Genomic DNA, 12516 nt, shown 5'->3' with positions numbered 1-12516 from the left:
GCGGAGGTCTGGGGTGGTATTGGAGCGGCAGGCCGCCGGGACCCCACCCACTTGTGGAGCGCGGCCCCGCCCCCGCCCCGCCCCCGCCCCGCCCCCGCCCCGCCCCCTGTCCTGGTCGGGCCGGGGTCGCGTCCCAGGCGGAAAGAGGACCTGTGTCCGCCGCCTGTCGGGGCTGAGCGCTTCACGCCAATTTGCCAGACTTTCACCGGACCGAGCAGGCCTGAGACAGGGGACGTCTGAGAAAGAGCCAGGGGCCACAGACTTTAAAGTGCGCGCGTGTGTTGCCAAAAGCTGCGTTCAATATTTGCATCCTTTGATGTGCGTTTCCCTTGGCCTAGCCACTAAACTAATAGCTTTGTTGCCCTCCTTTCGGTGCATATATTTACAGACCCCTCACTATCCTGAGCACGCTCCCCTAGTCGCACACTTATCTGTCAAGGGAAAATGTGTTTCCAGAATAAAATATGCTCCGGGTATGGTATGCCAATTCAGAATACATCCATTCCAATCTCTTGTGGAACGAGGCTTACTTATTATTCCTTTGTACATGCTACTTGTACTAATGCTCCTAAAAGTGTTCCCGGCTTTGTTTTATTTAAAAAAAATTTTTTAACATTTATTTACTTTTGAGACAGGAAGAGACAGAGCATGAACGGGGGAGGGTCAGAGAGGGAGACACAGAATCTGAAACAGGCTCCAGGCTCTGAGGTGTCGGCACAGAGCCCGACCCGGGGCTTGAACTCATGGACTGCAAGATCATGACCTGAGCTGAAGTCAGACGTTTAACCGACTGAGCCACCCAGGCACCCCTCCCTGCTTTGTTTTAAATCACAGACACCACACTCCTGGTTGGCTCCTTTGTTTCTGGACTTTGCTTAGGAGTGTCTGAGCTGTCCTCGCTGAAGGGGGGGTCCTTGGATCCCTCCTGCGTCTGTAGTGTAGCTCTGTGAATTAAAACATGCTTTTGGCCTATGGGGCCCCTGAGTGCCTCAGTCAGTTAAGCATCTGACTCTTTCTTTTTTTTTTCTTTTTTCTTTTTTTTTTAGTTTCAGAGTTTAGTTTATTTTTTTATTATGAAATTTATTGTCAGACTCGTTTCCATACAACACCCAGTGCTCATCCCAACAGGTGCCCTCCTCAATGCCCATACCCACCCTCTCCTCCCTCCCACCCCCCATCAACCCTCAGTTTATTCTCAGTTTTTAAGACTCTCTTATGGTTTGGCTCCCTCCCTCTCTTAACTTTTTTTTTTCCTTCCCCTCCCCCATCGTCTTCTGTTAAGTTTCTCAGGATCCACATAAGAGTGAAAACATATGGCATCTGTCTTTCTCTGTATGACTTATTTTACTTAGCATAACACCCTCCAGTTCCATCCACGTTGCTACAAAGGGCCATATTTCATTTTTTCTCATTGCGAAGTAGTATTCCATTGTATATATAAACCACAACTTCTTTATCCATTCATCAGTTGATGGACATTTAGGCTCTTTCCATAATTTGGCTATTGTTGAAAGTGCTGCTATAAACATTGGGGTACAAGTTTCTGAAAGCATCTGACTCTTGATTTAGGCTCAGGTCCTGAGAGATTCTCTCCTTCTCTCTCTGCCCCTCCCTCCCTCCCTCTCTAAATAAATAAATAGACATTTAAGAAAACATAAACAGGGGCGCCTGGGTGGCTCAGTCGGTTAAGCATCCAACTTCAGCTCAGGTCATGATCTTGTGGTTTGTGAGTTGGAACCCCACATCGGGCTCTGTGCTGACAGCTCAGAGCCTGGAGCCTGCTTCCGATCCTGTGTCTCCTTCTCTCTCTGCCCCTCCCCTGTTCACACTCTGTCTCTTAATAATAAATAAATGTTAAAAAAAAAATTTTTTTTTTTAAAAACACAAAAACAAAAACCATGCTTTTGGCCTAGTTGTTCCAGCTTGCCTACAGCTTGCCTCAAGACACGGACACTAGAGACCTCCCTGTTGAATGTGCCATTTGTGAATTTATCCAAGATATTCTCCCTCATTTGGCTAGAACAATGTTGTGAAAGATCATCAGACTCCTTACTGAAATCAAGAGGTATAGACCGATACCATACTTTGCATCTACAAATCATCAATCTGGTGAAGAAGAACAACGAATTTGTTTTGGGTGTTTTGTTCTGAACTATGACCATGCTTACTTCTCTTGTCTTACAACCTCTTCCAGGATCTGCTGTAATGCCCCCGATTTCGAATCCGAGAGACCACCAAGGAGCTGATACCGATGCAAACGCACGAGGGTTTATTTGCAAGCTCGAGCTTGGGCCCAAGTATACCCGACACAGCGGGGCAGGGACTTGGACCCCTAGGTTAAAAGGCATAGCAGTTTTATAGGGGCCAGTGGCCAATGAGATTGTAACACACACAGAAAGTTGCATAGTCATGTTAGTCCACATGCAGGTGGCCAATTGAATTACAATTTACCCTATAGTAACTGTTTGAACTAGCCTATCACTCTGGTCAGAATTGGCGCTCAAGTTTGGCGGGCAAACGGCGGGGTTTACATTCTTTGGCGGTTAGGGGTTCTGCATTCCTATTTGAGCCGGTTTCTAGTAAGGGTGTGCTCAGCGGCTTGACTAGGGTGGGGGAGTGTCTTAAGCAATAAGTAGGTCATGTGGGGGTTATACATGAGATGATGGGTGTAGCACAAAATGGAGTTAGTCTTGCTCTGCTTGTCCAGGGGTAGGGGATTTTTGTTAAATTCCTTGGGTCCCACACTGCCTGAGACTGATAGTAGTGCTTTCTTCCTTTTTTTTTTTAAAGTTTTATTTATTTATTTTGAGAGAGAAAGAGAGAGACAGAGAGAGAGAGAGCAGGGGGCGGGGCAGAGAGAGAAGAGAAGGGGACAGAGGATCCTAAGCAGGCTCTGTGATGACAGGCAGGGGCTCAAACTCAGCCTTGAGAGTGACCTGAGCCAAAGTTGGATGTTCAACCGTTCAACCGGCTGAGCCATCCAGGGTTCATTTAAATGAACACACTTAAATTAAATCTCCAACTTAGACTTTACTTTGGTCTCTAAACTCACACATCCAACCTCTTACTGAACATCTTCCCTTGAATATCCAACAGGTATCTTGAATTTATCATGACCAAAACAGAACTCTTGGTACATTCTTACCTCTTAAGCCTGTTAATCCCAATACATTCTCAGTCTACTAAATGGCACCCCCATTCACTCAATCACTCAGCCCAAAGAACTCGGAGCTGCTTCTGGATTTCTGGCTCCCCACCAAGCTGTGTATTCTTGAACTCAGTCCCAGTGGTGTCCAGTTGAGTAGGGCAGAGGTAATAGGTTCTGGTTCAGTGGCGTTTTTTGGGAGTCTTTCTTAAAGGCTCACCCTGGATCTCACTTCCCCACTGCTTGCAAAGATTTTGTAGATTCCTAGTAGCCTGAATTACATCTCTTTCTATTTAAATTAACTAGAGTAATTTCTGCCATCTGGTGCAGTACCATTTAGGAATACATATACATATATGTTTGTAAATGTAGCAAAGCAAAGAGGAAGGACACCCTGACAGAACTGGATTTTGTAAATCCCCCTTCTGAGAAGGAAAGTAAGAAACACAGAATCTGAGACTTCCTTTTAAGATGGGAATAATTGCTTGTTAATAGGAAGTTATGAAGCTATCACGGGCACCCTTGTTTATTCAGGGGCAGTAAAGTAGTAAATTGACGTGGTGTGGAATACTCTATAACACCTTGTGAGTTACAGAACGCCCTGGCTGAATTGCTTAGGCAAGGTTTAGAGGTCTCAATGGCATTTTACTGTGCTCTGCTCTTTCTCTTGGGTAATACTTCCCCCATGTTTTCTGCTACCCACGGTGTAGGAAGGTAAGAGCTCACTCAGCTGGGCTATGGAAATCTTTACTGAAATGTAAATCCTACCCCTTATGTCTGCTAATTTTAATATTTATAAGGGGCGCCTGGGTAGCTCAGTCGGTTAAGTGTCCCACTTCTACTTCGGCTCAGGCCATGATCTTGTGGTCTGTGAGTTCGAGCTCTGCATTGGGCTCTGTGCTGACAGCTCAGAGCCTGGAGCTTGCTTGGGATTCTGTGTCTCCCTCTCTCTCTCTCTGCCCCTCCCCCTCTCGTGCTCTGCCTCTCTTGCTCTCAAAAATAAATAAAGCATAAAACCATGAGATCATGACCTGAGCCAAAACCCAGAGTCAGACACTTAACCAACTGAGCCACCCAGGCACCACAAGTTCTCTAAACCCACATTCCACCTGAAGCTTTGTCTTTCTTTAGTGCAGCAAATGAATTTCTTTAATTCATCAACAAATAATATATTAAGCACTTTCTGGCACTTGGGTTTCATTGGTAAATAAAACAGACAAAAATAGGGACTAAGAAGCTTCTATTGTAGTGGGATGATGAATTCAAGGAATTTCCAGTTGCTTCTGGAGCCATGAATGAGGACATTAGAAATATTTATGGTGGCTACTTGTCATTTTTCTTAGTTATTATTATTATTTTTTTTTTACTTCCCAACATCTATAACCTCTTCCTACTTTTGAAGAATTCTACCCTGCAGTGGACATCTGTCATTTAGAGATGCACAGTGTCCTTTGAACATCATCTCTCTACTGTGATAGCTCTCGCGTTTTGAGTTCTTCCTTCTCAAGATAGACTCCACGAACACCCTGTTTCCTAGGCTCCCGTAATGTTGTTCATGTGACATGGGCTCTGCCCTTCAACCTTCTTGCCTGTGATTTGGGTATGAGAACAAGCAACTTGAAGCAACAGATATGTGAGCTGGAACTTTGTTCCAGCAATAGCAGTGGCAGAAGCATCTAGTGTTTCTGGGGAGGATAGTATAGAACTTCCCCAGTCTAATCCTATATACTTGGTGTGGATGAAGAGACACAAGGGTGGCTTCCTAAAAATTGTACCATGGTGTGGTTTGCTGTCTCTACATTGTTCTTAGTTGTGCAGTTTCCTAGCCTGCTTCTCTTTTCCTCCCTCAGATTCTGTGAGCACGCCTTGAACTAGGGTGAAGGTCTGTGAGTCAGGCTCAGCAGATTAGATGCACCCAGCCCAGGCTTTATAGCAGGAGGGAAGAGGGACAGAGAGGAGGGTTTTGGTTGGCAATTTTGGGGCAGCAGCAATATCCAAGGTCCTCAGCCGTCAGGGACGATGCAGGCCATGTGACCCTCAGCATTCAGCAACAGAAGCAGCACTGTGTTTCCAAGTCTGGTCTGGGGTGATTTTGATGGTTGGCCTTCTCCACTACTAGTTTTCCAGGTTTGGTTCTCTAAGCTTCCAAAGGGCCTCACCAATAGCCTGTCATGAAATATATTCTCTGCCTAGATCAGCCAGTGTAGGCACCTCTTACTCCTCACCAATTCTCAAAACCCTTCTACTGTGCCTTCTGGAACCTTCTGGAACTCACCATACCCTCTGGAACTTCAGGGTCATCATCAGCAAGATTCACTCCTTCCCCTAATCTCTCTTCTATTGTCTTGCTCTTCTTGCTCTGTCTCAAATGTGGCTCTCCTCTGAGGCACCTGCTTCCACTGTTCTCCCCCCTCCCCTTGTGTCACTGGGAAGGGGGAGGGGGAGAAGACCTTTCAGTCCTCATCGCTGCACCCTGATCCCCTCTGAAGACCCACAATATTAATCTCAACTCAGCTGACTGTTCTACACTACACCCAACTACTCCACTACTCTTCCCTTGTCTGGTCTCTCACGTGATCTCCCTGGAGACTGAGTGACACGTTCCTTTCTCCCCTCAGTCTCCAATGCTTTCCCCCATCCTCGCTCTCAGCCAGTGTCTTTGCTTCCCACTGCACTGAGAAAATTGGAGCAATCAGAAAACTTCCACAAACTCCCACCTGTCTGTTGACTCACCCTGGACCTGTGGCTGCTTCAACTCCATCTCCTTTCCAGCCACACTGAGCAGCTGCCTCTGCTCCTGGCTAAGGCTGACTCTTCCTATGAGACACTGAATTTGGTACTCTTGTAGGCACAAGGACAACTCCTCGCCCCGTCACCAGTTATCTCCTCTCCTGGATCATCCCATTCACATGCCGACCGTTATGGACGGAATGAATGTATGTGTCCCCTCCCCCCCAATCTGTATGTTGAAGCCCCAGTGTGATGGTATTTGGAGGCAGGGCCTTTGGGAGGAAATTAGGGTTAGTTGAGGTCATGTGGGTATGTCCCATGATGGGATTAGCGTCCTTATTTATTTTATTTTTAATTTTTTTAATGTTTTATTTATTTCTGGGAAAGAGAGAAAGACAGAGTACAAGTGGGGGAGGGGCAGAGAGAGAGAGGGAGACAGAATCCACAAAACAGGCTCCAGGCTCTGAGCTGTTAGTACAGAGCCTGATGTGGGGCTCGAACCCGTGAACCGCGAGATCATGACCTGAGCCGAAGTCAGATGCTTAACCAACTGAGCCACCCGGGTGCCCCTAGTGTCCTTCTTTAAAAAGGCACCAGAGGGGTGCCTGGGTGGCTCAGTTGGTTAAGCGTCCAACTTCGGCTCAGGTCATGATCTTGCAGCTTGTGAGTTTGAGCCCCGCATCAGGCTCTGTGCTGACAGCTCAGCGCCTGGAGCCTGTTTCAGATTCTGTGTCTCCCTCTCTCTCTGACCCTCCCCCGTTCATGCTCTGACTCTCTCTGTCTCAAAAATAAATAAACGTTAAAAAAAAATTTAAAAATAAAAAATAAAAAGGCACCAGAGAGCTTGCTCTCTTGCTCTGTATGGACACAAAGGAGAGGTCATGTGAGCACAAAGTGAGATGGTGGCTGCCTACATGCCAAGAGACCTCAGAATGAAACCCTCCCTGCCGGCACCTTGACCTTGGACTTCCAGCCTGCAGAACTGTGAGCGGGAAATTTCTGTACCTTAAATCACCCAATCTGTGGTGTTTTGTTATGGCATCTCAAGCAGACTAAGACACCAATAGTCTATAACTTCATTTATTAACTAAATGAATAGGGGCACCTGGGTGACTTAGTTGGTTAAGTGTTCAATTCTTGGTTTCAGCTTGGGTCATGATCTCAGGGTGGTGAGTTCAAGCCTCACATTGGGCTATGTGCTGACAGTGTGGAGCCTGCTTGGCATTCTCTCTCTCTCTCTCTCTCTCTCTCTCTCTCTCTCTCCTTTCTCTGCCCTCCCCCCTCCCCCACTCACATGTGTGTGCTCTCTGTCTCCCTCAAAATAAATAAATAAACCTTAAAAAAATGAATAAGTCTATGGAGAGCCCACATTTCTCTCCCACTACTATTCGTTTTCTTCTTTTATAGCAAAAGTCTGTAAGAGTTGTTGAGGCTCATCGACTCTACACCTACTTGGCCCATTCTCCTTTGAACTCATCTGATTCATGCTTTTGTCTTTATCCTCTCGGTGAAAATCCTCTTCCAAATGTCACAGAAAACCTCTATGTTGCTAAATCCATAGATCATTCTACACCCTCACCATGCCCGACTTAGCAGCAACTGGCCCGGTGGCCCTTCCTGATGACACTCTCTGTCCTTGGCCTCTCGTACCCTCTCTTGCCTGGATGGTCTCATCTGCTATGCATATGGCTCCTGCTTGGTTTCCTCTGCAGGCTCCTCCTCATTTTCCTCATCTCTAAAGTCAGTCCCTAGGCCTCTGCTATTCTTCATGTAAAACCACTCTCTTGCTTATCTCAACTGGTCTTCTCTTCCCTAAATTATTTCTCTTGCAATCTTCCTCACGAGTGACCCTCTGGCCACAGTCAGCCATATACAGCCCTTAGAGGGGCTCACCGAGGGAATCTGGGCAGGTGGCTGTGTGCAGGCTACCTGGGGCTCTGGTTTCCATGTCGACGGAATGGTTACAGAGAGGCAATTGCCAGGCTGAGGCTGAAAGGTGCCCCCACCTGTGCTAGAAATTACAGGAAACCTCTCTCTCATCCTCCTGCAATGTCCCTCCAGGGCTCTTCACTGAGACAGCTTAGTATTGGGTATACTTTAAAGAAGAAATCCTCAAAGAAACATAAATTGAAAGTACATTCAGAGATGACAGGCAATAAATGGATAAGTGACCAGATGGTGAAATTCCAAACTCAAATTCTGATCCTGTGATGTGCTTAATTATTGCGTCAGTTCAATTCACAGCACTAATGGGGAAGAAGTAAGACTCTAAGAACTGGGAATAGTCCCAAGATAGGAACGATTCCTTGTCAGGGAAAGACGTTTCTCTTCCTGTAAGCTGATGAACTTGTTGTTACCTTAGCGGAAAGCCCCACAACAACCTCACCTGAAAGATTTATCATGAGCCAGGTAAGCCAACTTCCTTCATGCCCCATCCTAAATCCCCTCACTGCCTCTGGACTTGAACAAGGGCTAGGTCCCCACCATGCCCCAACAGGCAGGTTCCAGGGACAAACCTGGGAGGAGACACAAACACACACCAAACCTGCAAGATTCTGCTCATTGATGTCCACAATCTGGTGATCATGCATAGAAATGGATTATCAGGGTACTAGACAAAGGACAGAAAGTTAAAATAAGATTTGGTGGACTGATGGGGGATACTTCCTAGATATTTTGGTTTAGTCTACAAATTTGAATAGCTGGGGTGTGTATGAGTCAGGGTTCTCCCAAGAAACAGAAAAAATACTACACACACACACACATATATATATTCCATATATATGTTATTCATATATATATATATATATATATATATATATATATATACATACATAAAATGAGACTTATTATAGATATTGGTTCATATGGTTATGGAGGCTGAGAAGTCCCAGTCTGCTGTCTGCAAGCTGGGAAACCAGAAAGCAGGTGGTGTTACACACTGACAGTCTGGAGTCCAAAGGTCTGAGAATGAGAGGTAGGAACCAATGGTTTAAGTCCTGGTCTGAGTCTGAAGGCTGAAGAATCAGGTGTACTGGTGACCAAAAGCAGGAGAAAATAGAGGTCATAGCTCAAGCAGAGAAAGTGAATCATGCTTCCATCACCTTTTTGTTCTACCCAGGCCCTCTACAGATTAGACGGTGCCCACCTGCATTGGGGAGAGTGATCCTCTTGCCTTCGTCTACTGATTTAAATGCATATCTCCTCCAGAGACATCCTACAGACACACTCAGAAAGAATGTTTTAGCAGCTATCTGGGCCTCCCTTAGCCCAGTCGTGTTGACACATAAGATTAACCATCACAGGGTGGTATTCACAGTTCGTTCAATGGTAGTCCATGCAAAGTTACTGTGAGATATCACAAATTAGTATAGTGGAAGGAAAGACTTGGAAAAATAGAAATGTTGGAATGGATTTTTTTATGCACAACCTTCCACCTTCTTCCTCGTATGAGAAAGCTCATGAGACACTCCCTTCTCCAAGGCCTTGAGAAATAGGTTGGTGTGAGAGGGCTACCATCTTGATTACAGGAGCTGTGGGAAGTGGTTTGCAGCTCGGGTGCTGAAGACTTGAGTTAAGGGAACTTCTCAGTATGTGACATCATCATCATCAGTCTTGACAGGAGGAACCAAGGAGAAGCCTCTATAACAAAGTAATAAAATCTATAGCATGTCTCGGTGTGGTGGGGGCGGTCATGGCATTAGAACCACCATCAAAGACCAGAATGATGCAGGGAAGGTAATTTTGATGACCACCAAACTCTATCTAAGACGGATGGGTCTCGCAGAGTGTCAATGCATCGTTGTAAACTTAATTAGGTGATTCTAATTACAGATGTTATTCCTGATGGGATCCCTACTGCTGTCATTGCCAAATGCCCAGCTCTCCAGCAGCAATGACAAACCCCGAGCTCTAGATAGGGTGCCCGAGCCCAGAGGCTCAAATCATTCATCTGGTGGCAAGCTGATTACATTGAACTCCTTCCATAATGGAGGGGGTAGCAATTTGTCCTTCATGGAATAGATGCTTCTTCTGGAGGATGGGTGAAGGGGAAAGCTGTAAATACCAACTCTAACCTAACAATCTTTTATAGCAATGAGGAATGTACCAGCCTATATTTTCTTCCTTACTTGGTTAATTTATTTTATTTTCTGCAAACCCCATTACTTTATATGCAGTGTGCTTTTGATGAACTTTATGATTTACTCCATGGGAAACAGAATTTCAAGATGACGTTGTGTCAGGATAAGAGCAAGGATGGGCATTGCCCAGAGAGGCTAGATATGGAGCTGGACAGAGTAACTGATGACTCCTAGGGATACGGGAGTAGAATGAGCACTTTTATTTCTGTGTGGAATGACTGCCTCACATTAGTGTTCAAAATGTGTTTTCTTAGATTCTCTGTTTGTCCACTTGGCCACCATTACTCACAGGGCCAAACTAATGGGCAAAGTTGTTTACATCATCCTTGTGATCCAGTTTTCATGGAAGTACAAAAATCATATTACAAACCCTCCAGTCAGTCCCGAGTCGACATCCCCAGCCACTTTCCTTTTTCTCTCGCATACAAAGCCAACACTCCCCCTGCACAAAGCACCCCACAGCCGGGTACCAGACAATTAGACGCTGTCCCTATGCCCACAGCCTGCCCAAATTACTCAGACTATCCGATCCTAAACTTCTTATTCTGGTCTGCCTTGTCTCTTCTGCAGAAATTCCGATAAATACCCTGAGCCATGCTCTCTCCTTTGCCTTTTCTGTCCCCTGGCTGGCACTGGTGCTTCCCCATGTGGCCCCGCATGGAAACTGTGGTTTTTATTTCTAGGGATCTGTGGGTATAAACTTCTTCCTTCACGACAATCATTCTCATGTCTGCATGTCTTGCCATACCCAATTAAAACACATTCTGGGTACAACTTTTAGAACAGTTAGATGTAAGCATTTTTTTTCCCCCAAAGTGTAATTATGGAAAGCTGGGTGTGCATCGATGTTAGGAGCCAGAAAGCTAGATTTTGGGGAGCTTCCCAGCATTTAAACTCCTTTCAAATATTTTGGGAATGTTCCCACCTTGAAGGTGGTGGAACCCACTTTCCACAAGGATCCCAAAATGCCAGATTCCTGCGTCCTCAACCTTCCTTGCCCCTAGTTCATGGGCACATGCTTAGTCACATGCATCTGTGCTGACCTTTGTGCTGGGAGCCAGTGCCACAAAGGAGCAGGGATAGAGGAGAACTAATTCTGGCAGCAGCAGGAGTGCCTGGCTTCCAGGGACAGCAGCGACAGCGGTACCAGTGACAGACGTTGAAAGGTTTTGCATCCGGTTCTACAGCAGCAGGGCCACCATGCAGGTAATGGCTTGTGATTCGGGCTCTGGTCTGGCTGATGTTTCCCTTGTTCTCACCTGTGCCCTAAGCGGGTTCTCCGGCTTCCTAAGTGCTTCTGTGAACTCCCCATTGTCCTTTAATAAAACTGTTTTCTGCTTAAATCATTCATAGGCTTTTACTGCTTGTCACCAAGAACCCTAGTTGGTATAAGCTATGATTACACACACACACACCTCAATATGAAAGTACATATGGCGAAATATTAAGATTTGTCAATTATAGATAGTGAGAATAATGAGTTTAATGAATTTATGAACTTGTATTTTGATAATGAATTATCAATAATGAATTAATGACTTTGTATTTTATGCCTTAATTTTCCTCAAAAGATAACACTAGCAATCATATGCATATGTGTAAACATATGTATTTGTATACATACATATCACATATATATCATATATTATTTCACAACTCTAAGCCCTTTATTTATACTAACTCGTTTACTCCTCACAATAGGCCTGTGAGGTAGGTACCAGTATTCACATCCTTTTTTTACATACAAAGAAATCGAGCCACAGAAAGCTCTAGAGACCTATCTAAAACTACACAGCTTTTTTAAAAGTATAGTTGACATAGAATATTATATTTGACTCTGGGTTTACAGCGTAATGATTTGACAATCACATATATTACAAAATCCTCACCACGATAGGTGTCGTTACCATCTGTCACCGTACAAAGTTGTTATGAAATTATTGACTATATGGCCCTGTGCTGTACTTTTCATCCCTCTGACTTACTTATTTTATGACTAGAAGTTTGTACCTCTTAATCCCCTTCATCTATTTTGCCTATCTCCCACCCTCACCCCTCTGTCAACCACCAATTCGTTCTCTGTATGTATGAGTCTGTTTCTCTTTGTTTTCTGTTTGTTTGTTCATCTGTCTTGCGTTTTAGATTCCACATATAAGTGAAATCATACGGTGTCTGGCTTTCTCTGTCTGGCTTGTTTCACTTAGCATAATACCCTCTAGGTCTATCCCTGTTGTCACAGATGGCAAGATTTCATTCTTTTTTATGGCTGCATGATATTCCATTGTATGTGTATATCACATCTTCTTTATCCATTTATCCATTGATGGACACTTGGGTTATTTCCATAATTTGGTTATTGTAAATAATGCTCCTATAAACTTAAGAGTGCATGTATCTTCTTAAATTATGTTTTCATTTTCTTCCAGTAAATACAAAGAAGTAGAATTGCTGGGTTGTCAGGTATTTCTAGGTTTAATTTTGTGAGGAAACTCTATACTG

This window comes from Panthera tigris, chromosome B1 (assembly GCF_018350195.1).
Source record: "Panthera tigris isolate Pti1 chromosome B1, P.tigris_Pti1_mat1.1, whole genome shotgun sequence".
NCBI lineage: Eukaryota > Metazoa > Chordata > Mammalia > Carnivora > Felidae > Panthera > Panthera tigris.
The sequence above is the reverse complement of the archived record's forward strand: the minus strand, read 5'-3'. Positions refer to the sequence as shown.